Source organism: Trachypithecus francoisi, unplaced genomic scaffold, assembly GCF_009764315.1.
Source record: "Trachypithecus francoisi isolate TF-2019V2 unplaced genomic scaffold, Tfra_2.0 Lachesis_group16, whole genome shotgun sequence".
In the NCBI taxonomy this organism is placed as follows: Eukaryota; Metazoa; Chordata; class Mammalia; order Primates; family Cercopithecidae; genus Trachypithecus; species Trachypithecus francoisi.
In genome coordinates this window covers 7,511,769-7,537,222 of record NW_022681461.1, presented here as the reverse complement: position 1 = coordinate 7,537,222, position 25,454 = coordinate 7,511,769, and the positions used below count along the sequence as shown (strand labels likewise).

Below are 25,454 nucleotides of genomic sequence, written 5' to 3'. Positions count from 1 at the left end.
AGTCTCTCATCCCACCTGACGAGAAATACCTACAGGTGTGGAGGGGCTGGCCCCCTTCAGTCCTGTAAGTTTTTGAAGCTCTATTATTTTTTCCATTTTTTTCTTGGTGTTGTTAAGATTTGTAATTGTCTTGCTCTGTCTTCAAGTTCATCAACTTCTTTCTGACTTCCGTGTTGTTTGACATCCAATATATTTCAAAAATTTGGTTATCGTATGTTTCAGTTCTAAAATTTACATTTAATTCTTCTTTATATCTTCTGTTCCTTTGCTGGACCATTTTCCCTTTCCATTTGTTTCAAGAATGTTCACCTTTTCTTAGTGGAACATTTGTATTAATGGTTTTAAAGTAACTGCCAGATAATTTCAACGTTTCTATTATCTTGACATGAATATCTGTTGATTGCTTTTTCTCATGCGAGTTGAGATTTTCTTGACTCTTTTTAGGCAATGTAAGTTTTTATTGTATCCTGGACATTTGGGGTATTATGTTATGAAACTCTGGATCTTGTTTGTATCTTATCAGGATTGTTCATGTATGTGTTCTAGTAGACATTACACATGTTTGGGCTCAGGCTGCTAGGCTCCTCTGGGTTTTGATTCCTATGCCAGTCCAGTTATCAGAGACTTTGCATTATATTCAGACATTTCCTGTGCATGCACCACCCAGGGACCAGCCTGGGACCTGTGTGTTGTATTGTTTTATCCTGTAGTTTAGTTCTCAAAGGCTTTGTTCTGCCAATTAGGATCAGATCCACATTTGCGCAATTACTGAGGATGCAGCCAAGAGTTCATAAACAAGTTTATGGAATCTTTTCTCATGCTACTTCCTCTCCACAGTCTCCCTGGTAATTTCTGGTTTTGCAGCAGTCCTCTTGCAACCTAGCCAGAAACTGGAGTGTCAATTATACCACTGTGCTGTGCACTTCCTGGAGCTCGTTGTTTCCATGCTCTAGCTCCCACTTCTGAGTTTAAGGATCCTTTGAGTTTAGGCTGGGGAATGTTAGAGAAAAAATGGGACACTCTCCACCGGCTTTGTGGTACTTGGAATTTTGGACTACTTTCTCAATCTGTCATCTACCCTTTACTATTTGTTTATTTTAGTTAAAAACACATTACATTAAATTTACTATCTTAACCATACATAATAAAGTGTATAGTTCCACAGTGTTAAGTATATTTACATAAGTATGCAGCAATCTCCAGAATTTTTCATCTTGCAAATCTAAAGCTCTGTACCCATTAAACACCAACTCCCCATTCATCCCTCTCTCCATCCTCTGGAAATGGCCATTCTACTTTGTCTCTAGAAATGTGACTATTTCAGATACTCTGGGTAAGTAGAATCACATAGTATTTGACTTTTTGTGATTAGTACATTTTCCTTAGTATAATATCCTCCAGGTTTATTCATTTTGGAGAAAGTGAATAGGATTTTCCTCTTTTTGAATACCATTCTGTAGCATGTATATACCACATTGCACATGAATGCAATGCATTCATCCCCCAATGGACATCTGAGTTGCTTCCACCTCTTTGCTATTGTCAATGTTATACTCAATGGAAGAGACAGACTGGAATGTGTTTGCCCCATTTTAATCAGGGGAAGAACAGTACTGAGATTTACTAATTAAGATTTGTGGGAAAAAAAGAGTAGATTTTCCCTTTATTCATCAAAACCGCATAGCTCTTGGAATTGAAAATTTGCACAGGCTTGTAAATAGATTATACAGATACTCAAGCCAGGCAAGTATAACTTAGTTTAGTACCGTTTGTTTATATGTCTCCCTGGAAATATGTCCTTTTGACAACAATAAATAGTAATAGAATATTACGAAATGTATATATTTGGATGCTATATTTTGTTTAAATCCTTTCAATTTCAGGTAGGAATACATTTTTGTGACCACATTAAGTAAATAAAGAAAGTCAGTTTGACTTACTTTATTTTAATAAAGTGCAACTTGTGATTGACAATCCTCTTCCCAGATAATAGACTTTTATGAGGTAAACCAACTCTAGAAAGAATGTACTCTTCCCCAGTGTGACACTTAGAAACATTGTTAGTAATAAAACTCTCCACAGTTCTTTCGGGTATAATTCACCAAGCCACACAAACGTTGTAAAATCCAACTAGGTTAGGGTAAACTTCCATTTTATTGAGTGGATTTATGATATTTAGGGATTGAGTCATGGCATGCGACTGATCACAATAATTGGTGTCTCCTTCAGCAAGTTTATGAAGATTCATCTTTTTTTCTTAGTAAAATGCATGTATCCACTGTAACTGTCATAAAAAAAATCAAATTTAACTTGAAATTCATGAGGAAAAGCATCTTATTTTACCATGAAGGATTTACTTATTTTTCTAAGTGCTGCCCATTGCTCCTATGAATTGTGTACTGTGCTCTTAACACTTACTTGTTTCTGTGAATTATACATCTACCAAGGTGTGTCTTCCAGAGAGTGAAGGTCGTTGTTCTGGAGTAGGCTCTTGAAGTAGCATCCATGTAAGTGAAAGTAAATAGTGGAGATAATGGAGTCACAAGTTTAAATTAGCCCTTTCTAGATTATCCAGGTCATTTGTTTTTCCTAGAGATAAAGTATAGAAATGAGGATGATTTATCCTACTATTCAAATGGTTTAGTTTTAACTTGCATCGTAAGTTCTTCTTTTTATCAAAGTAATGCGTGAAAACGGCTTAAATTCTTAAATAGTGCCACAAATGTTGGAACAGGAAATAGTAATATCTTGCTATACTACCAATTCTCTCTTTTCTCGGGAAGGCAATTTTCCACTATGTCAGCTATTTACCTTTTATTTTTTACTTAGATAACATACCTTAGTAGATATTCCTTAATTCTCCTCTCCCCATGGTATCTTTATTTCTGTTGAAAGTTTTTAAAACCATTAAAAAAATTCAAATATATTAATATTTTACTTAATTCTAGAGAAGATGCTATTTATATAGAGAGTGAAATATGCATAATATAAAATTGGTCACTAACCATTTTCAAGGGTACAGCCTGTTGTCATTAAGTACATTCACATGTTGTGCAACCATCACCACCCTCCATCTCCAGGACTTTTTCATCTTCTAAAACTGAAACTCTGTACCCATATTCCTTAATTTTTAAATTTCATTATGGCTTACTGATTTCTTACATGGAATGTGAAAATCAGAAATAAACTCCTCTCTTGCTGCTTGTGCAGGGACTAGTATGAGGCAGCGACGGTGTGGAGGGAGCAGAATGGAAGGAGGGGTCACTCAGTGCTGGCCCCGCCCCTGTGTGAACCTGAGAATGAGCCGCCTCCATTCTGGGCCCTGCTGGTCTCCCTGGCATTGTCCTCTCTGGGTCCTCCATGCTGCACTCCACTTCCCCTCCCTCACACGTGTCATCTTTAACCCCATTCTGTCAGTATAACCACAGCATCTTGAGTTAAATCAGTATTTAGTGTTTACTTAGTTCCTGTAAACATTGTTCTAATCTATGCAATCATGTGTACATATTCTTTCACATTAACATTACGTTTTTTGAGGTAATTGTATTCTTTGATTATTCGGTTAATATTGGAACTTGTTTACAAATATGGCCCCCAGTGAACTACATCTTTCAGTTTTCTTGCTTTTGTGTAGTCTGCCCCTTGAATCAGGGCTAGATTTTGACCAAAGAGTGTAGTGGAGGTGACCTTCCGGGCCTTCTGAGGCTACATCACAAGGCACTTTGCAGGTGCCTTGAATACTCTGGAGGAAGCTGCTCTGATGGGGGATTATGACTGCCTTGAGACTACCCTCCCACCTACAGCTGTAGTGGAAGGTAGCCTAAGTTACCATGTCCAGAGACTGTGTGCACAGAAAGAGATGCCTGGCAGTCATGCTGTGGGGCAGCCTAGATTAGCATATGCGGAGACTGTGGGCATGGAAAGAGATGCCTGGCAGCCATGCTGTGAGGAAGCCCAAGTCAGCATGTGGAGAAGTTGTGTGAACAGAAATAGAAGACTGGCCATTCTCTGGCTGTTCCAGGAAGCACCCAGGCACAGACATGTGAGTGAATCATTTGGTACCTTCAGCCATTAACCCTTCAGGTGACTCTAGCCTCAGCAATATCTGCCTATAATCACAGGAGAGGCCCTCAAGTGAGCCCTGCTGAGCCCTGTAAACCCACAGAAGCTTGAGAGGTAACAATAAGTTATGATTTTAAACCACTGAGCTTTGGGGTTTGTTACACAACTGTAGATAACAGAAACACTTAGAATCTATGAATCCCAATGTGTCTATCATTCCTAAACCCTCTGATTAAACCGAAAAGCTCCTTCAAATAAAGTCAAACATATTAATTAAGCTGTCAGATTACTTTTCCCCCTTGGAGACATTTCTTCAAAAGTCCCTGTTCCCTTCTCTCATGTCACAGGCCTACTGCACAGATTCAATCCCGGACATCCTTCCAATTTCATCCTGGGAATTCCCTTTTCCTCTCTCCTACATTGGAATCTGGTTCCCAAAACCCTTGTCTTTATCTTTCTTTATCCAAGGACACATTATCTTATTTTGCCTTCCTTAGGAGTAGAATGATTGTTAATTTGGAGGTTTCTTTGGCTCCCTACAATATCTCTCTTCTGAGTTTTCTATTTTTTTTTCTGTTTGTCTTCATTTCCATATTTTTTGTTAGAGGTTTTGTTAAAGGTTCTCCTCAAGTCCTGGTGACTCTTATTTGTTGGTTTTTATTTAAGGGTAGGGCACTAAAACATCAATCCTTAACTCTATGGGCATGGGTGAGTTTGTCATTGCTGACCTTTTGTTTGTGGCAGTAATGAGACAGGTCAGATATTTTCATCTACAGGGATTTCTTTCCATTGTTTCATCACTTTTTCTTGAAGTGTGTTTTTGTATGTAGTGGTAAAACTGATAATAAGTCTGGCTGCCAACATTTTAGAAGACGCTCTGGTAGAGTAAAAGACTATCTTTGGTCAGGGCAATGTATTCCTCAATCTTTTGGCGGGCAGAAGAAAGAATGGAGTCTAAGCTGACATGGTGACACATCCTTATACTTGACATGGTAACACATCCTTATACTCTGAAATACAATGAAATATGGATCCTGAATGAGGTAAGAGAGGTATGGACCTCAGCAAATACCTGGGGAAGGTCTTGTTTTAGTGCAGTTAAAAAAAATTGAAGCTACTCTTCAAATACAAGGCTAACATTACAAAAATAGTGGTTAGCTCTTAAATGAAAATCAAAGAAAGAAGTAAGAAATATACAAAAATTACTTTGAGGAATCAGTAAAATAAAACAATGTATCCATATGGTCAGTAAACAATCATGTTGATTCAAAGACAGGCAGGGTAGCTTGGGTCCTGGTAGACTTTCTAGTCTACTGGGCTAGGCTTACGGAGCCATTAAGTCAAACCTGGCAAAGAGGAGTCAGATTCCAGTTCCAGACTTTGCTCTTTTATTACTTGGCAGCAAGCTTCAGGATGGGGCTTAGGACTCTCAGAGTCTCATGTAACTTTACATGAGACTTTTTGAGCCCCATCTGTGTCCTGCCTGGGGTTAGACATCCAGTGATAAATACAACTGTAGAGCACTCCTTTTAGCCTGACCTTCAATTTTACAAAAGGCCAAATAATAACCTGATTAACATATTTAGTCTAATGACCTAGATATGTTATGCCCAGATCATGAATATTTAAAAACAATAAAAATATTTTTTTCTGTCTGTGAATGAAAAGGGCACTTGTTTAACTAAGAAGAAACATTTATTTCCGATTTCTTGCCCTAATATTATGCACTCAGATATTGGATTAAAATGGTTGTGTAGAAGATGCATCCTTGACAAGAGCTATCTAGGCTTCAAAGTAGCCCTGTCTGCCTAGATAAATGCAGCATTTAGGAGCACAGAGCAGGCCTGATGTTTCCACTGGAAGATGATTCTCTGAAGGGCCTACTTAGTTCCAGATGGCTGATCAACCACGCGGGTATTGGTTAATTTGATATGTTCAATCTTGGCCAATTGCCTTTAAGACTTTCATAGAGAAATCCTTTCAAAGGAGAAAAGAAACATCTAAAATCTGATTATAAAAAGCAAACATGAAATTCAAAGTAGTATGTAAGGGAGATCCAACTTTTTTTTTTTTTTCAGAGAAGTCTCAGAACCACACAGAGACTGCCTTATAAAACTTTAGGTACTGGATCCAGGAGAAAATAAGTTGAACCCTCCTGCAGTATAAACAGTTTTCTTTGCCACTTTACTTTTCAATTCGTTCATGGATGTGAAAATTCCTTTAGAAACTTGTTCTAATCAGAACTTTAGAAAATAATGGTTATATGTGATGTAGAATATGATATGAAGAGAAGCCAGTATATATTTTTTTCTTTTTTGGGGGGGGGCAGAGTCTCACTCTCTTGCCCAGGCTGGAGTGCAGTGGCACCATCTCAGCACACTGTAACCTTTGCCTCCCAGGTTCAAGTGATTCTCCTGCCTCAGCCTCCCGAGTACCTGGGATTACAGGGGTGTGCCACCACACCTGGCTATTTTTTTTTTTGTATTTTTTGTAGAGATGGTTTCACCATGTCAGCCAGGCTGGTCTTGAACTGCTGACTTCAGGTGATTCACCCACCTCAGTCTCCCAAAGTGCTGGGTTTACAGGTGTGAGCCACCACGCCCGGCCACCAGTGTATGCTTATTGCTATGTAGAAGATTCATCATGGCCATGAAGCTGGCCTCCAGAGTCCTTCCAGAGTTTCTTGCTTGGTGGGTGGTGGAGTGGGCAGAGAGGTGGGCTGGCTGTATTCAGACATCTGTTCTCCGCAAGTTTTTGATGCACGCACTTTTAAGTGAGGTTTGCAAAGATGGTCATTTAATTCCTGGAAGAAATGGGATAGCATATGCATATCCTTTGTCATTTCTACAGATTAGAGCTTCTGTCCAGAGGTGTGTTTACCCCTGTGCATAGAGGAACTGGAGCTGATGGCTGTCAAGATGTAGGCACTTCCAGGCAGTTGCCAGCACCACCTCCTACTTCTTTTTTTTTCTTTCTTTTTTTTTTTGAGATGGAGTCTTGCTCTGCTACCCAGGCTGGAGTGCAGTGGCACAAACTTGGCTCACTGCAACTTCTGCCTCTTGGGTTCAAGTGATTCTCCTGCCTCAGCCTCCTGAGTAGCTGGGGTTACAGGCATGCACCACCACACCCGGCTAATTTTTGTATTTTTAGTAGAGACGGAGTTTTGCCGTGTTGGCCAGGCTGGTCTCGAACTCCTGACTTCAGGTGATCTGCCCGCCTCAGCCTCCCAAAGTGCTGCGATTACAAGCATGAGCCACCATGCCCGGCCTCCACCTCCTGCTTCCTTCTGAAGGTGCTCGCCAACCAAAGAGAGATTAGGCAGAGCCTTTACTCACTTGTCAGCCTGATGGCTTGAGGTGTCACAGTTATGGCTCTCAGTTTCAGGATCGCTGATAGTCCACACTGGGTGAACATATCAGGGGCGTGTGGATGGATAAAAGTCAGGAAACCTGAAATATGCTATAGATGTAAACATCACTTCATCAGGTACCTAACTTCTTTCTAATTTACTTTTCTATTACCCACCCATGCTTGACAGCTGCTAAAGTTAATGCAATTTTTATTAAAGCAAAGTCTTCATTAGAATTTCTCTCCTTGGATTATCAGTACAGGACAGGCCATCTCTTCCACACTGGGAAGCTCCTTTCCTCTCCTTGCTGCTCTCTCTCTCTTGGCTGACCCTGGCAGTGTCCCCAACTCAGCTCCGGCTCCTTCCATATGCCCTGTTCTTTCTAATCACAAGGAGGAGGATGGGGCAGCAAACTTCGCACAGCTCTACATTGCTTATTCAATGATACATAGAGTAATCATCCCTCAGTCTTACTTCAACCATCTGCCCTTGGGTTGAGGGATGGGGTTGGTGTGCCTGAGGGTTGGGGTTGGATGAGCCTTGGAAGATAGGGATTGGGTGTACCTGGAGGGTGGGAGTTGGGAGTGTCTGGGGGATGGGGAGATGGGTGAGTCTGGTGGGTAGGGGTGGATGAGTGTGGGGGGGTAAACAGTGCAGAGACTCTGGTCTCAGAATCCCAGGCTTCGGAAGGAAAGAAACCTTGCGCTGAGTGGGGGAAATACTGCTGAGGACCAATCAGGCTTGTGGCTGAAGCTCTTCTGCAATGTGAGGCCTCATTGGCAGGAGACTAAGATGGTGTTCTCTCTCTCTGAACAGTTTTTCCGCTTGTATTCTACCTCCACCTTCTCTCTCTATTCTCTTTCCAGGATTTTAAGGACAAACGCAGAGTGTGTATAAGATTAATTCTCCAACGAATTATTAAAATACTATTTATAAATTGGGTGCAACCAACCATTTGTTGCCTTGGAGATGCTCCCATGAAAATAAATAGAACCTGAAACCATGAGGAGTATGGCTTGGTTGTTCTTTTTGGAAAAATGTAGCTCAAATTCCAGATCATATAGCTGGGGGCAGATTCTGCTGTTAGTCTCTTAAGGTTGGCTTGGTCATGAGTTTTCTGGTCATGTGGTAGGTGAAGGTGGGCGTCCATTGCAGGTGAGGATGATGTGAGAAGCTGTCCTCTCTGGAGATTGCAGTGGTCTCATAAGCAGTTATGAGCTCTGGTCTGCTTTGCCATGGCTACCTGCTCATTCTCTAGCACAGTCATATATGATGCGTATTGAGCATATGTTCTGTTGTTGAGGCCAGTATGGGCTGGTTCAGGGAGGCACCCAGGAATGGGACTGAACTCCTGCATTTGACTAAGTGAAATCTTGTCAGTCTTGTGGAAAACCCAAGCACAGGTAACTTAGTTGCAGTTCTGTTCACATAAAAATAATCTGCAATGTTTTCTGTTTATATCTTATTTCACTTATTTTATTTTGATTTAATAAACTGAGCTATAATTAAAGGCAAAACATTTATGAATTGTGAAAGTATATGGTATGTCCACCTCTCTTCAAAGAAAGGCTATTCTGTCTTAGTCCATTTGTGTTGCCATAAAGGAATATCTGAGGCTGGGTAATTTACAAAGAAAAGAGGTTTATTTGGCTTACAGTCCTGTAAGTTGTACGAGGGGCATGGCACTGGCATCTACTTCTGTTGAGAGCTTCAGGAAGCTTCCACTCATGGTGCAAGGTGAAGAGGAGCCAGCGTGCAGATCACATGATGAGAGAAGAGGCAAGAGGGGATGGTGGGAGGTGTCAGGCTCTTTTTAACTATCAGCTCTTCTGTATTCATTCTTGCAGAAATGAATACAGCAAGAATCATTACCATGAGGATGGCACCAAGCCATTCATGAGGGATCCGACATGTGACCCAAACACTTCTTGGTAGGTCCCACCTGCAACGTTGGGAATATGTGTCAACATGAGACTCGGCCAAATCAAACAAACCATATTCAAACCATAGCATCGTCTTACCAGCCACCTTGCACTTTATACAACTGTTGCCTTGGACATTATGAATAATTGGAACACACATCTGCCTCTTCCTACTAGCAAACCTTTATGTACACCATCCTAGAAGGCCTTTTGCTCCCCTCTCTACTCCGCATGTTTGAACACCATGAAAGGCCCAGCCCATCCCTGTCTCTTTTGTGGAGACTTCCCGACTTCCTTTGTCACAGAGGTGCTCTCTTTGTCTTGTGTTGTTCAAAGCCTATGTTCTGTCCATGAACACACCCTGCCTGCAATTATATGGTGTGCTTTAAGAGATCTTATTAGACAGACGTTCCTGGAGAAGTGTATTTTGCTCACATGTTGATCCTGCATAGTGAATAACACAGTGTCTTTTATCTAATACTCCATAATTTGTGGTGGTAATGATGGTGGTGGTGGAGAGAATGAACCCAGATCTCTCTTCCGAAGCCATTGTTTGACGTATCTACCATACGTTGAAGAATACTGATGTTGACGACATTTCCAGCTGGAGGCCAGAAACGAGCTTACCTTGGTTCACTAAAAAATAGAATAATCATCTCTGGGTAGGACGTTCAAATTTAAAAAGGAATTTCCTGTTATTTTAACCAGTAGCTGGAATATACGTTATCATCCTTGTTTGACTGGAGAAGCAACTGCAGCACAATGTCAAATAGTGAGTTAGATAGGAAGCTGAGCACGGCATCCACATGGAGCTCAGTGGCTTGCAAACTTATGTGGAACTGGCAATCACCCCAAGCTCAACCCTGGAAAGTCACATTCCGTGAGTCAAGGATGAGATCCTAGGAATTCACATCTGCGATGAGCTTCTCAGTTGTTTCTGATTGTAGCTGAAGTGCACTTAGAGACACTCAGCAGTGGGGGCTCTTTCTGCTATCCTGTCAGGGGACCTCCTCCCAGGACGACATCAGTGCTTTGTGGTGAGTGACGCAAAATAGACCTCCAGAGCATACCCTCAGTCAAGAGTGCTCAGTCTTCGTGGACAAAAGAACACCTACAAGCTGTCAGCCCAGGCTGGCCATCTGGAGAGAGAGGGCTGAACACTACTGTGTATGTTTGGAACTCTTCCCTAGGGTTTCCCTGTGCATGTGCCTTGCCCATTAAGTCTTCAGTCTCCTAAAATGCAGCCCCTGCTTCCCTCACCTTGGTTCAGCTACTTCTTGACCCATGACTTAAAGCGTTTCTTTGATTTGGTCCTCTTATCTACCCAGATCTCTGATATCTGACGCTCCTAACATGTATACCAGAAACCCAGAATTAGGATTCATACAATTGTCCTCATAAAGGCATGACTCTGGCCATCTGAACAAATCTCTTCTCACCTCAGACACACCCATTGCATCTCACAGGCCTTGCCTCACTCAGCACCCTGTCCAATTTACCAACACACAAACGTGCTTCCATTTTGGGTTGTCATGACTATGTCATTAGAACTTTATGATCGCGAAACAGATATGCAAATAAGTGCAAATTGAACACCATCTGCTGAATCTCTAGGATTCTCATCATTACATAAATGACCAAGGTATTGGCTCAAAAAGAAAAGATGCCTGTCAGCCTCCTGGAAGATTCCTCAGCAGAAGCTTTTGCCATCAAGAAGATGTAAAACAAAATCCATGTCCCAAGGGAAAGTAATAGACACATAGGGAAGCAGCAGAAAATTTCATTACTTAAAGGTTGATTTTTATCTAAGGGTACAAGTGAACAGTAGCAGGCTTCTAAGGAGAGGCAGCATAAGCAGGGAGGCTGATAGTTTTGTTGATTCTTATATATATTTTTTCATATATAACCAGCTATGTTTTTGTTTATTTTTTAGTACTTATATACATTCTCTCAAAGCTGCTGACAGACAGCACAACTATATTGCAGGCAAAACTACACAATCTCTCTGAGTCTTTATATTGGCTTTGTTGACTGGTAATGGATAACATTTCAACTACTGGCCATCTCCAAAGAGCAGATGCCAGGTATTCAGTGGTGTATGCTATGTGGCTGTCAGGGGTGGTAAGAGCTCAGTACACCTATAAGCCATTCCAGAAGCTCCTTCAGAACCATTCAGTGAGCTCCCTAGAAAAGTTAACCTTTACTTTTTATCTACATGGATGCCATACAACTTGCTTGTTACATCAAGGAAAAAAGGAGAGAGTCAAAAAGCATAACTGGCAAAGTACCAGTCCAGACTCATGAAATGCAACCAATCTCTAACACTTTGAAGTTGTAACATCAGTAAAATACGACATCCGGCCGGGCGCGGTGGCTCAAGCCTGTAATCCCAGCACTTTGGGAGGCCGAGACGGGCGGATCACGAGGTCAGGAGATCGAGACCATCCTGGCGAACACTGTGAAACCCCGTCTCTACTAAAAAATACAAAAAACTAGCCGGGCGAGGTGGCGGGCGTCTGTAGTCCCAGCTACTCGGGAGGCTGAGGCAGGAGAATGGCGTGAACCCGGGAGGCGGAGCTTGCAGTGAGCTGAGATCTGGCCACTGCACTCCAGCCCCGGCGACAGAGCAAGACTCCGTCTCAAAAAAAAAAAAAAAAAATACGACATCCTGGCAATCCCCGGTGGGTGATGCAAATCCACCCATGAGCAAGTCTCTGGGGAAAAGGTTGGGCATAGTGGCTTGGGCTTGTAATCCCAGCTACTCAGGAGGCTAAGGCAGGAGGAGTGCTTGAGGCCGGGAGTTCAAGACTATCCTGGGCAAAATAGTGAAACCCTCTCTCTACCAAAAAAAAGCTTTTTTAAAAAATATAGGCTGCTGTGAGCTATGACCACATCGGTGTTTTCCAGCCTGGGCAACAGAGGGAGACCCTCACTCTAAAAACAGAAAGAGAGAGAGATATAGAGATAGATAGATAAAAATAAATTAGAGAACAGGAAATAGCTATGGTTTTCTGTTTGATTCAGAGTTTCACCTCTTTATAAAATGCTTAGCTACATTTTCCTATGTCCTCATATTTCAGTGCACCTGCCTCAATCATTTTATTAAAATGCTTTTATGCCTAACTAAACATCCCCCTTTGTTTACTATTCTCTTTCCTTTATTGCAACCAGCACAGACAGAGATCTAGCATTGACATCCGCCTGCCAAGTAATTTAAATGTGCAATTTGTAAATGGGTGTTTTATGCATTCAAAGGGCTAACTGGCAATGAGAACTGCTGGAAATCATAAAAGAAAAGACCCATTGGTTGTGCCGTAATATTACTGGAATTGGAGGTAGGAGTTTTAAATCATTATGGAAGCAAAGGAACTATCCTTTCTATGATAACTTAAAGCCCTCGGGCATTCTCTTTTTCACAAAGATGTAGATACTGAAGTCTGAAGATAATTGCAGTGAGGCTCTTTCTCACTGTTTCTTTATCAAAGCTTATATAAATTGTACAAATGGTCCTATAATTTTGGTTTGTCTTTTACTATTTTCCAAATGACACTGCATAGAAATAATATACTAATGCTCCAAAGAAGCTAATTTAATTGCCAAGTACTTTAATTTTCTAATAACTCTAGCAAAAATTGTGTGTTTATGCTATTGGTGAATAAAACAGAATGAGTATTGGCAGAAAACTTTATGGTAACTTATACAGAATAATGTGTAAGTGACATACTTTAGGAAATAGTTATACACATAAGAAACAGGAGGTAGTTTGAAGTCCTAACATAAATTTTTTTATCCATTTTCTCTCTTTTGCCCAATAACCCTGAAACGGATCCAATTTTCCCATAGAACTAATGTTTACTATTCTTTTGAATAAACATAGAAATTGACCCTCCCAGTCTTGAATCTTTAGAAAGTTATATTTGTCTTATCTGTGTTCCTTTCTAAGGAAACCAACAGTCAGGGCTCCCAGATAGTATCATGGAACTAAAACTCACCAGATCACTGCCTCTGGACAATGAGACATCAGTCCTCACCCACCATGATTACCTAAGTACCTGCTTCCTGTTGACCAGTTCCTCTACCTTATTCCTCCCTAATTCCTGTTTTCCTGCATGTAGTTACATTTCTTTTCTGCTATGTAAGTCCCTAATTGTAGTTGGTTAGGAAGATGGATTTGAGACTGATCTCCCACCTCCTTGGCTATAGCACCCGATTAAAGCTGTCTTCTCTGGCAATACTGATTGTCTCAGTCATTGGCTTCTGGTGTGGCATGGAGCAGGACCTAGACGGAACCCCTGGTGTTTTGGTAAACCCTGGTGTTCTGAATAAACCCTGCCCAATTCAAGCAGCTATACAGAAAGGGACATGGCCCCTGAATTCTAGTTGTCTCCGCTGAATCACATAAAAATATAAAATCTACAACTTTTCAATTAAAATTAAATCTGTTGCCCAGGTGTAATACAGAAGAGTTTAAGATCAATATATTTTTCAGAGCACCCCCCCAAGGGCATGAGTTTTAAAGCCACAGCTATATCCCTAACATAGATACCTCGCCTGCCACCTGCAGGGGAGAGGCTCGAAGGGTGAGGGAGGTGTTCTGAAAGACTCTGTCTTCATTCCACTGACATGGAGAGAACTCCAGCATTTTAAGGACGACTGAAGTGGTCAAAAAAGACTAAAAAGTCTGTTTACAAACTGTGTATATTGTTAGGGAAAAGAAAGATCAGGTAGCACAATGTAGAGGACAAAGAAGTATTCAAATAAAATACAGGTGTCCCTTGGTATTTGTGAGAGATTGGGTCTAGGACTCCTGCAGATACCAAAATCTATGAATGCTCAAATCCCTCTAGAAAGTACTGTAGTGTTTGCGTATAACCTATGCACATCCTCTTGTGGATTCAGATAAATGAATCATTTATTTGAATAAATGACTCATCATTTAAATGACTTTAAATGATACTTTAAATCATTTCTATAATACTCAATACAATGTAAGTGCTATCTAATTGTTATTGCCCTTCAAAGTATTGTGGTTTCCAGGCCCTGAACTGGGAAGTTGGCCCTGACTCCGAAATGTCCACGCGATTCCCTACATGGTCTGTCTCCTTACTTCTTGTTTGGTGATCTTGCTTGATTCTGTATTGATTAGGGAATAATGACAAGAAAAAAGGTCTGTATGTGTTCAGCACAGATGCAATTTTTTGGAAGTTATTTCCATCTACGGTTGGTTGAACCCACAGATGCAAAACCACCAACAGGGAGGGCCAACTACACCAGTATAAGGCACATCTGCCACTCTAGCTACCAGTGTCTCCAATTTAGAAAACACACATTGACTGTTTTAAATATCTAAGGTCCATGTCTCATAGATCAGTCCATGCCCTTGGCAAAGGAGGAAGGCGTCAGAAGACAGGGAATGCTGGTTCTGTCCCTGGCCACTCACCTCCTATTCTACTGTGAAGATGGACAGACATCAATAATAGTGTTACCACTGTTGGAATTTTCATCTCTGTCACTGAGTACATTGGGCTTCATTCCACCAGAAATTTGTATTTTGCTTTTTTTATTTTTAAAATCACTTACTTTTTTTTGCAAAAGTCAGTGAAAACCTTTGTAAGATTGTGTTGGAGCTGAATTCCAAAGGCAGTAGCTTCTACATTCACATTCAATTTACAGAGGGTAATCCACTAACAAACCCGTGTTCCAATTCTGCCCACATTGAGACCCTCACAGAAAATGAATCCATTAGCTCTAGACAACTGTAGGGGCACAATACAGCATTCTTATCAGTTGCAGCAAAAATCAAGGCTGGGAGATGCAATTACATCAGGAAAATTGGAAAAGGGTTGAATATGCCACAAACACTGTGTTTTAGCATTAAGTGGGTTTAGAGACTTAAAGAACTTTATCTGAATATTTTCTGTAGATACTGCTATTTTGCAATTCTCAAGAAAACCTTCTAAAAGTTGGATAAATAGTGTATTTTGGTTGGAGTTCCCTGTGAAATTTGTTTTTATTGTGGACCTTGACATTGTTCTCTCTCATCATGTCACAGTCCACCTCCTCATTCCCTAATGAGTTTTGTAATAACACTGTCATTTTTTTTCTAGACATAATTATCTTCTGGTTTTTTCCACTGGAGCTACAGAAGAAATGATAAGCTAGAGTTGGATATTACAAGTCCTCCTGGGGTTCTTTTTTTAACAACTTTAGCCTGTAGTGGAGGGGACATCCAAGTTTTAGTTTAGCAAGTGAGATATTAAAAAGATACTGCAGGCCACCTTAGAACAGATACTGCCAGTTCTTACCTGGCCTTGCTCAGCTATGCACCTGCTCCAGGGAGTGGGTGTGACAGCAGTTTTTGAGGACTCCACACCAAACACATCTCTTTTACTCCATCCTTGGCTTCTGCTTCTTAGCCCAGGAAAAATCTCATCACAGTCCATAAACCTCTGACATTGTCTAGGTCCTCAGCCCTGGCATTTCATAAGACATGAAACTTTGTTAGTAGGTTCCTTCTTTCAGGGCCACATTATAACTTCAGCAGCACTGAGACACTGTTGCCTTTGTGAGCACCTTCCTTTATGGAAAAAAATTAAAAATCATGGCTATGTTGGTGGAAAATCAAATATTTTTAGGCTAAATTCATTGTTATATATTCATTTTCTTCTTATATTTAGAGAAATTAAAAATAAAATGTTTTCATGAGCCCTTAAAAGTATTGTGGTTTCCAGGCCCTGGACTAGGAAGTTGGCTCTGACTCCGAAATGTTCACTCCATTCCCTGTGTGGTCTGTCTCCTTACTTCTTGTTCAGTGATCTTGCTTTTTAATAAATGATGTTTTCTGGTCTACTCTGAAGGTCACCAGTACCTGTATTCAAGAGTTCTCTCTCTCTCTCTCTCTCTCTCACACACACACACACACACACACACAAACACACACAGCACACATTGTGAGCATACACAATGTTGGCAGTGTTAAATACTGGCAGCCCGGTACCCATTTTGCCACAAGACAATATATTCCCCTTGCTACATTCTCCTTCTCGTCTTTCTGCACTGCAGTTCATCTTCCCACGGAAGGGCTGAATGCTAACGTGCTCCTGCTGATCAGTACACCTCAAGAAGGCCAGGACATGCTGGTTAGGGGAATCAGACAGCAGAGGTCTGATTAAAAGGTCTCCTTTTTTTTCTTGGAGACTGGTGCATTTTTTAGGAGCCCAGAATTTAAACTGCCATTGAGTTTAAAAAGTATTGGCCTCTTCTACCTTTAAAAACTTAAATATATTAATACATATGTTTAGCATCAAATAATGATTGGGTACTATTTTAAATCTGCAAAAAACCCAAGTGGTGTTTAAGTATGTCAATTTCAGGTACTTGTTGTTATCAATGTTTTTATTAACTTCTTACACTCAAAGGCCATCGATTTCTTTTGAAGAGGTTAAGGGCATCATTAAAATAAACAAAAGTTCACTTTAAAAAGCAAACTGTCACACTTCTTCAAAGAACCCTTGTGTAAAAGCCCAAAGCTAGTTTAGAACACAGATTTTTATGTTTACTCTATTAACATTTCAGCAGTAGTAAAAATCTGTGGCTTTTTGGACCTACGTTCATCAAACAAGAAATTTCATTTCATAATTGTAGTTTACTCATAGGGACTGTGTGGCTGGATAAGGGGATTTTTGTTATTAGGACAATACAAACCCACATTACTTTTTGCTAACAGCTACACTGGAATAAAATTGACATGCAATAAAGTGCACATACTTAAAAATATAATCTGATGAACTTTGACATATGTATATACCTGCAAGAACATCATCACAATCAAGATAATGAAGATAACCAACAATCCCCTCACATTTCCTAATGGTTTCTTCATAATCCTGTTCTTTCTGTGACTCTCACCCAGCCCCAGACAACCACTGATCTGCTATTACTATACATTATTTTGCATTGACTAGAATTTTATATAAATGTAATCATACACGATGTATTCTTTTTTGCCTGATTTCCTTCTCTCTTCATAGTTATTCTGACATTTATTCATGCTGAGGAATTACCGTTCTTCCATTCCTTTTTTTATGGAATGTTATTCCATAGTTTGTATATCCATTCACCTTTTGGTTATTACAAATTAAGATGCTGTGAAAATTAGTGCAGAAATATTTGTATGGATTCATGCTTTATTTCATTTTGGGTAAACACTTAGGAGTAGACTGGAGCGTACTGCGGGTGTGCATCTGTCTTTTTAAGAAACTGCTAGATTGTTATCCAAAATGATTGTACCGTTTTACATTCCCACCAGCAGTGTGTGAGAATTCAGTTCCTCCACATCCTCATCAATACATGGTGTGGTTAGACTTTTATAATCTAGCCGCCATTACAGGAGTGTAGTAGTTTCTCATTCAGGTTTTAATTTGTATTTCTCTAATGACTAATGATGTTGAGCATCTTTTCATGTGCCAGTTTGCCATCCATGCATCTTTCTTGATGAAGTGTCTGTCCAATTCACCAGTTCACTTAGTGAGCTGAATTGGATTGTTTCTTTCTGTTATGTTTTGAGATTGCTTTACATATTCTAGATACAAGTTCTTTAACACATATATCCTTTGCAAATATTTTTCCTAGTCTGTGGCTTGTGTTTTTGTTCCCTTAAGAGTGTGTTTTGAAGAGCAGTAGGTTTTACTTTTGATGAAGTCCAATTTACCAGTGTGTGTTTTTTTTTTCGTGGATCATACTTTTGATGTCAGATCTAAAATCTTTGCCTAAGCCAGTTTCAAAAAATTTTCTCCTGTGTTGTTACCTGGAAATTTTATAATTTTAAGTTTTACATATAGGTATATAATCCATTCTGTGTTAGCTTTTGTACATGGCAAAGGATACAGATTGAAGTTCATTTTTGTGCTTCCAGAGACTATTTTTTAAGCACCATTTATTGAAAAGACTATCCTTTCTCTACCAAAGTGCTTTAGAAATTTTGTCAAAAATCCTTTATACGTATGTGTGTTTGTGTGTGTGTGCGCAAGTCTATTTCTGAACTCTGTATTCTGTTCCATTGATTTATTTGTGCATTTTTATACCAAAACTACACTGCCATGATTCTTGTTGTTTCATAGTAAGTTTTGAAATTGGGGAACATTAGCCCTCCATCTTTATTCTTCATTTTCAAAATTGTTTTAGTTATTCTATGCCCTTTCTATTTTCATATGGATTTTAGAATGAGATGATTAATTTATACAGAAAGCCTACCGGGATATTGATAGGGATTGTGTTGAATATATAGTTACAATTGGAGAGAATTGACATGCTAACAATATTGACTCTTCCAACACATGAAGATATACATCTCTCCATTTATTTAGGTCATCTTTAATTTCTCATCAATACAGTATAGTCTTTGGTGTTATAAGTCTTTAGCTTATTTTGTCACATTTGTCTGTAGATATTTTATTTTTTAGATGCTATTGTCAACAGTATTGCCTCTTTTAAAAAATTTCAGCGTCCAATTGTTTGTCATCAGCTTACATAGATAAAATCAGTTTTTGCGTATTTATCTGCAACTTTGCTAAAGTGATTTATTAGTTGTAGAACCCAGATTTTTGATTTAATCATATTTCATCAGGATTTAGAGAATCACACCACCCACAAAAACAGCTTTTAGTTTCTCTGCTTTTTTTTTTTTTAAACTTTCCTTAACCTATTACTCTGGATAAGATTGCCCTTTTAATTTCTTTTTCAAATTTGTATTTATTTATTTATTTTATTTATTTTTGTTTTTAAAATTTTACATATTTGTTGGGTCCAAGTGCAGGTTTTGTACATGCATATATTGCATAGTGGTAAACTTGGCTTTTAGCCCATGTCACAGAGAGTGAACATTGTACCCAGTAGGTAATTCAGCTCTCACGCCCCTCCCCACCATCCCACCTTTTGTAGTCTCCAATGTCTTATTCCACCCCATATGTTCACATGTATTCATTGTTTAGCTCCCACTTATAAGTAAGAACATGCAGTACTTGACTTTCTGTTTCTGAGTTATTTCGCTTAGGATAATGGCCTCCATCTCCATCTATGTTGCTACAGAAGACATGATTTCATTCTTTCTTATGGCTGAGTAGTATTCTATAGTGTGTGTGTGTATAAGCATATTCTTTCTTTTTTATCATTTGTATAAATTTATGAGTACAAGTGCAATTTTATTACATGCATAGACTGCATAGCGGCAAAGTCAAGGCTTTGATGGTATCCATCCCTTGAATAAAATGCATTGTACCCACTGGGTAAGTTCTCCTCATGCACCCCCTTCCCATCCCCAACCCTTCCAAGTTGCTATTACCTATCATAATCTGTTTTTTGACTTAAGTCTTATTTAAACATCTTCAAATACCTGCAGATTTTACAGTGTCTTTCTGTTACTTCTTTCAAATTTAATTCCATTGTGGCTGAGAATATATTTTATATGACCTGAATCTTTTTGAACTTATCAAGAGTAGTTTTATGGTTCAAAATATGGTCTTATATTGGTCAATTTTTAGTGTGCAATTGAATTTTTTTTTTTTGCTGTTTGGGGGGAGTCTTTTGTAAATGTCAGTTAGGTCAAGTTGTTTGATAGTGCTATTCAAGTTTTCCAGATCTTCACTGATTTTCTGTCTACTTGTTTTATATAAAATGGTTGTTCATATTCTAGTTCCTTTAACTTATAAATTATTGAGAGAGGAGTATTGAAAATCTGACGTTTGTGAGTTTATTTGTCTTCGCAGTTGTATCAGTTTTTCCTCAGGTATTCTGAGGCTCTGTTAGTGAGTGCATGAATGTTTAGGACTGTTACGTCTCCTTAATTATTTGACACTTTTAAAATGATGCACTTTATTTCTGGCAATATGCTTTGTTCTGAAATCTACTTTGGTACCAATACAGCCACTCCAGACTTGTTTTGATTCCTGTTCATATGATGTGTCTTTCCCCATCCATTTTCTTTCAACCTATTTGTGCTTTATATTTCAAGGGCGTTTCTTGTTGGAAGCAAAAATGTGGTCTTTTATTCAACCTGTTTGTGCCATCTGTTTTTGTTACATTCTGGTCAAAATGGAGCTAACAAGGACTGGATTTACCTTCCTGCCTGAAACACCCAAAATATGAATAAAATATATGAAACAAATATGCAAGGAGATAGAAGTGAGATAACAAAGACATGTATTTCTGAGTGAAAGAAAGAAAATGAGATTAGTTCTACAATTGCCCTAGCTATCGCCACCACACAGGAGAGGGATCCCAGGCAGAGACCATCCAACTCCCTGACTTGAGGAGAAGGATCTGAAGTTCTAAGAAAGCCAAGGCATATGGATCCCACAGAATTGAGTACTGGACAAAACAGCAGGCAAAGATAGAACTGTGTACATTAGCCAAGGATTCTTGTTGAATATTGAGTTGAGTATTGCTCAGTGGATGCATGTGAGGAAGGCTAAGGAAAACCTATCTGAAAAGATTACAGGTCATGGTGGCTGGTGCTCGCATAAGGACTAGAAAAGTATCTGTTCTCACCAAAATCAGAGCAGAAAACATCACTATCCAAAGGACACTGGATGGAGTACACAAATGATCTTGCCTGGGGAAATGGGAATTACTAGGCCTAAATTGATCATTGTTTCTGTCCTGCCTACAAAATTTTAAAAGCAAGAGCCAAAAAAGATTAAACTATTTCCAAGTAACCTAACATACGATATTTCCATTGCTCAAACTAGAGGTATGGAGAAGTTCTTAAAATCAGGCAGAGAAAAAAATGACATGCTTCATATAGTGCCACAAAGATACAGATAATCCACAGGTGACAGTGGATTTCTTATAGAAATCAATAAATGTGCCAAAACAAAATCCAACATCTTTAAAGCACTGAAAGAAAAAAGAAAACTCTCACAACTTAGAATTCTATGTCTAGCAAAATACTTTCAAAACAAAGGCAAAATAAAGATATATGCAAGAGGCAGAACTCATCATCAGCAGATATTTACTATAAGAAATAGTGAAAGAAATATTTCAGGCAGAAAGAGATGATGTTGGTTGGATATATGGATTGACAAAATTTAATAGAGAACACCAGAAAGGATAACTACATGGATGATAAATTTAAAAGATGTTTATTCTTGTTAGTACAATTAGTTTTCTTTTTCTTTTTTACATTTTATTTTAAGAGGCCATAGATTCATTTTCCTGTAATAAATATTACAAATGGATCCTGTGTATTCTTTAACCAGTTCCTTCTTATAGTAACATCTTGCAAATCTATAGTACTATAGCACACCAGAATCTTAGCCTTGAAATAGACAAGATACAGAATTATTTTATCTCTACAAGGATCTCTCATGTTACTATTGTATAGTCACAACCACTTCCTGCCTGTCCCTCTCTGCCCTCTCTTTAACCCTTGGCAACTACGAATCTGTTCTCCATTTTTATGTTTTTCTCATTTAAAGAATGTTACGTAAATAGGATTTTGTAGTATGCAACCTTCAGAAATTGGCATTTTTACTCAGCATAGTTTGGTGATTCATCTGCATTGCTGCATATATCAATAGTTCATTGTTTCTTATTGGTGAGTAGTATTTCATGGCGTGGATGTACTACAAGTACATCCACAGATTCAACCATTTACCTACTGAAGGACATCTGATTATATTCGGTTTTTAGGTATTACATATAAGAATATAATACATATGCGTGTACAGGTTTTTGTGTGAATAAAAGTCTTTATTTCCTCAGGATAAGTACGCAGGAGTGCAATTGTTTGGTCATGTAGTAAGTCTATGTCTGCTTCTTAAAGACACTGTTGTAGTCTGTTTTTTGTTGCTATAAAGGAATACCTGATGTTGGGTAATTTATTTTAAAAAATAGGGTCTTTGGCTCACAATTGTGATGGCTAGAAAGTTTAAGTTTGGATACTTATATCTGGTGAAGGTCTCGGGCTGCTTCTATTTATGGCAGAAGGCAAAGAGGAACTGGCCTGTGCACAGATCACATAGTAAGAGAGGAAGTGAGAGAGGGCAAGGAGGTGTCAGACTCCTTTTTCTCTCTCTCTCTTTTTAATTTTACTTTAAGTTCTGGAATACATGTGCAGAACGTCAGGTTTGTTACACAGATATACACGTGCCATGGTGGTTTGCTGCACCTATCAACCCATCATCTAGGTTTTAAGCCCCACATGCATTAGGTATTTATCCTAATGCTCTCCCTCCCCTTGCCCCCACCCCCTGACAGGCCCCAGTGTGTGATGTTCCCCTCCCTGTGTCCATGTGTTCTCATTGTTCAACTCTACGTATGAGTGAGAACATGCGGTGTTTGTTTTCTGTTCCTGTGTTAGTCTGCTGAGAATGATGGCTTCCAGCTTCATCCATGTCCCTGCAAAGGACATGAACTCATTCTTTGTTATGGCTGCATAGTATCCCATGGCATATACGTGCCACATTTTCTTTATCCAGTCTATCATTAACCGGCATTTGGTTGGTTCCAACTCTTTGTTATTGTAAATAGTGCTGCAATAAACATACATGTGCATGTGTCTTTATAGTAGGATGATTTCTGATTTGGGGGGTATATATCCAGTAATGGGATTACTGGGTCAAATGGTATTTCTGGTTCTAGATCCTTGAGGAATCGCCACACTGTCTTCCACAATGGTTGAACTAATTTACACTCCCACCGACAGTGTAAAAGCATTCCTATTTCTCCACAACCTCGCCAGCATCTGTTGTTTCCTAACTTTTTAATAATTGCCATTCTAACTGGAGTGAGATGGTATCTCATTGTGGTTTTGATTTGCATTTCTCTAATGACCAGTGATGATGAGCTTTTTTTCATATATTTGTTGGCTGCATAAATGTCTTCTTTTGAGAATTGTCTGTTCATATCCTTTGCCCACTTTTTGATGGAGTTTTTTTTTTTTTTAATCTTGTAAATTTGTTTAAGTTCTTTGTAGACTCTGGATATTAGACCTTTGTTTGTCAGATGGATAGATTGCAAAATTTTTCTCCCATTCTGTGAGTTTCCTGTTCACTCTGATGATGGTTTCTTTTGCTGTACAGAAGTTCTTTAGTTTGATTAGATCCCATTTGTCTATTTTTGGCTTTTGTTGCAGTTGCTTTTGGTGTTTTAGTCATAAAGTCTTTGCCTATGCCTATGTCCTGAATGGTATTGCCTAGGTTTTATTCTAAGGTATTTACGGCTTTGGGTTTTACATTTAAGACTTTAATCCATCTTGAGTTAATTTTTGTATAAGGTGTAAGAAAGGGGTCCTGTTTCTGTTTTCTGCAGATGCCAGCCAATTTCCTCAGCATCACTTATGAAATACAGAATCCTCTCCCCATTGCTTGTTTTCATCAGGTTTGTTGAAGATCCAATGGTTGAAGACATGTGGTGTTATTTCTGAGGCCTCTGTTCTGTTCCATTGGTCTATATATCTGTTTTGATACCAGTACCATGCTGTTTTACTTACTGTAGCTTATAGTATAGTTTGAAGTCAAGTAGCGTGATGCCTCCAGCTTTGTTCTTTTTGCAGTATTCATTTTTTGAGTAGTAATATTTTTCCTTTTTTCTTTAGCTTGTCTTCTCTTTCTGGGACTTCCATAATACATCTGTTGGTCTGCCTGATGGTGTCCCATAAATGCCTTAGGTTCCTTCACTTTTCTTTTTTCTTTTTATTCCTCTGACACAGAATTCTCAAAGAACCTGTATTCAAGTTTTCTGTTTCTTTCCTCTGATCCTGCTTGATGTATATACCACATGTTGTTTATCCCTTCATTCACTGATGGACAATTGGATTGCTGAAACCTCTTGACTAAACACAAACATCTTTTTTCATACTACACAGGTTGACATTCCACTTTGTTGCTTCTTATGATGAGAAGAAGTTAGTTTGCTGTAGTCACACTTGTCTATTCTAACTTTTTTGCCTCTTCTTTTGATGTTATGTCCAAAAACTCACTGCCAATCCTATGCCATGAAGTTTTCTCTCATTTTTTCATTTAGAAATTTTATACTTTTAGGTATTAATTTTAGGTCTGTAGTTAATTTTGTGTTTATTTTTGTAAATCATGTAAGGTAAACATCCAACTTTATTCTTTTGCATGTGGATATCTATTTTCCCAACACTATTTGTTGAATAGACTGTTAATTCTCCTATGTGTGGTCTTGGCACTTTTGTCAAAGATTGTTTAGTCATATACATAAGGAGTTATTTCTAGACTGTATTCTGTTCCATTGTCTGTAGATCTGTCTTTATGGCAGTAGCATACTGTTTTGATTACTGTAGCTCTGTAATAAGTTTTAAAATCAGAAAGTGTAGGGCCTTCAACTTTGTTCCTTTCAAGATTGTTTTGGCTATTTCAGAGTACCTTTAGATTCCTTGTGAATTTTAGCATTTTAAAAATTTCTTTTAAAATTACATGAAATTTTGAGCCATTGTGGTCAGAAAACATACTTTTTAATATTTATCATAATTTAAAATTTGTTGTTTTTGCTTACCATGTGGTCAGTTATGGAGAATATTTTATGTGCACTTGCAAATAATATCTGTTTTGCTATTATGGGGTGGAATGTTCTGTGTATTTCTATTAGATTCAACTGGTCTTGGAATTGTTTAAGTCCTCTGTTTCCTTTTACATCTTCACTCTGGTTGTTCTATCAATCCTTGAAAGCGATGGAGGTATAAAAATGATTGCAATATGTCATGCATGTCAATAGACAATGGTAGACACATAGACCAATTGAATGGAATAGAAAATCAAAAAATAGAATTACACAATTACGCCCAACTTATTTTTGAAAAAGTTGAAAAAAGACTCAAAAGAGGAAAGATAACCTTTCAACAAATAGTGCTAAAACAATTGGACATTTATAGGCAAAAAATAAAATACAACCTAATTCTCAAATTTTTTACAAAAATTATATGATGAATTTAAATGTAAAACATAAAAAGAAAAAAACACAAGAGAAAGTCATCAGGATCTCGAGCTAGGCAGAGTTCTTAGTCTTGAGACCAAAAGCACACTTTATGGAGAAACAATTAATGTCAGACTACACTAAAATTTATACATCCATCGAGCCTCTTTCCCTGGTTCCCTGTTCCT

The 25,454-nt window shown here is 38.7% G+C and overlaps 1 long non-coding RNA gene across 9 annotated transcripts in view; it reads left to right on the top strand.

The window, feature by feature from the left end:
- The window catches only part of LOC117098360, a 173,578-nt gene that overhangs the window by 57,792 nt on the left and 90,332 nt on the right, over nt 1-25,454 (top strand). Inside the window, exons 4-5 of one of the 9 annotated variants that reach the window (XR_004443373.1) lie at nt 9,259-9,342; nt 13,277-13,730. The exons of 7 other annotated variants lie outside the window; for them this stretch is intronic. This is a non-coding gene — a long non-coding RNA (uncharacterized LOC117098360). Of the gene's footprint in view, nt 1-9,258; nt 11,733-13,276; nt 13,731-25,454 lie in introns of those variants that run through there. One more of the 9 variants, XR_004443370.1, reaches the window with a different exon arrangement.